This window comes from Carlito syrichta, unplaced genomic scaffold (genome assembly GCF_000164805.1).
Source record: "Carlito syrichta isolate Samal-C Ts95f unplaced genomic scaffold, Tarsius_syrichta-2.0.1 Scaffold305827, whole genome shotgun sequence".
In the NCBI taxonomy this organism is placed as follows: domain Eukaryota; kingdom Metazoa; phylum Chordata; class Mammalia; order Primates; family Tarsiidae; genus Carlito; species Carlito syrichta.
In genome coordinates this window covers 59,230-60,886 of record NW_007249923.1, presented here as the reverse complement: position 1 = coordinate 60,886, position 1,657 = coordinate 59,230, and the positions used below count along the sequence as shown (strand labels likewise).

The 1,657-nt window shown below is 65.4% G+C and overlaps 1 protein-coding gene across 2 annotated transcripts in view; it reads right to left on the bottom strand.

Moving 5' to 3' along the window:
• Positions 1-1,657, bottom strand: part of ECE2 (endothelin converting enzyme 2) — a 41,206-nt gene that overhangs the window by 27,605 nt on the left and 11,944 nt on the right. The gene's annotated exons all lie outside the window — the stretch shown is intronic.

Here is a 1,657-nt window from a genome sequence, read left to right as displayed (position 1 = left end):
CACCTCAGCCTCCCAAAGGTGCGGGATTACAGGCTGAGCCACCGAGCCCGGCGTGAATTAATTTTTTTAAAACCATAATTATGGCTGGGCGTGGTGGCACGTGTCTGTAGTCCCAGCTACTCAGAAGGCTGAGGTGGAAGGATGGCCTGACCTCAGCAGGTCGAGGCTGTGGTAGCCATGAGTTTGCCACCGCACTCCAGCCTGGGCGACAGAGGAGACTCTGACTCAAAACAATAAAAAATAAATAAAAACATAATTATGGGTGCTTCAGTTCAAGGTCACTCAGAAAGTGCGAGTCGGGATTGAACCCCCTGCTGGACTTTGAGTGGGAGTAGAATGTTCTGGACTCTCTCCTTGTGACTCTGAGCTTCCGCTTTTATTATTCTTCCAGTGTCGGAGCTCCTCTCACTCAAGGCTGGGCCTCCACCTCCTGCGGGGGCTCTCATTCCAGAGACCAGGACAGAGCAGAGGAGGCCTCGACAGGGATGGGCCCCCAGGCCCGCGCCTTGAGTGAGGTTAGCACCCCCCCCATCCGGTTCCCCGAGGGCAACCACCATTGCCTTGCTCTGTGTCCCTGGGACTAGCGCTTGATAAGGCGTTGGAGGGAGACCCGGCACCAGGCAGCCTCCCCAGCTGTGCGACTCGGCCGAACGAGGGGGAAAGTGCCTCTGCCCGGGGCGTGGACCGAACGTACAGGTGATCGGTACCCTTATCAGCGCTGCCGTCACTGTCGCCGAATGTGAGACACCCCTCCCCGCCAAGGCCAGTGATTGCGCCACAACTCCCGCGCGCTTGCAAGCGGCTGACGGCCAGGCAAGGCGGGGCGGGAGGTGAGGGGGAAGAGGGCGTGCTCGCGCCCACGAGTCCAGAACTCACCCGTGGTCTCCAGCAACAAGGGCGGGGGGCGCCCGCCGTCCCTCCCGCACTCCCTCGGGGCACCCTGCTCGCCGCGTCCTCGAGGGCTCCGGGCTTCCCCGAGCCGCCCCCCGCGACGCCGCCATTCATTCCTCCTACACAGCCATCGCGGCGCCGGCCGCCGGGGCCGGGGAAGCCGCAGGACGCGGCGGGCGCTGAGTCTGGATTTCCGCGCCCGCAGCGGGGCTGACGGGGGCGGGTGTCCGCCCTGGGGTGCGCTGCGCCGGCCCAGTTACTAGGACCCCTCCTAGGAGAGACCAAAATGCCTCGAATCGGGAGACGAGACACAGGCGCACACAGCCACAGGGGCCGGGCATGAGACAGGGACGAAAAGGCAGACACTGAAGGGGCAGACGTGGACAGAGACCGTGACACAGCGCAGGAGACACGGGGCGCGGAGCAGAGACACAGACACAGAGATACACACAGATGGGCAGGGACACACACAGAAGGGCCTTCGGAGCGCGCAGACCCCGACAAGTTACTCCAGCCCAGCAGAACCAGAGGGATGCGAGAACGCGCCGCCGGCGAGGGCAGCGTCCTCCGGCCCGAGCTCTTCCCGCGTCCCGCGGGGTCGTGCCCTCCACGCTCCTCACCCACTGCCCGTTCCCATTCACCCTCCAGCGCGGGTCCCGCGGCCGCCTTCCGGCCCCAGTGCGCCCGGCCCGCTTTCGCCCCGGCCCCCTGGCCCGCCCCCGCGAGCCTCGGCGTCAGACTTTCCCGCCACGCCCCTGCCACCCGG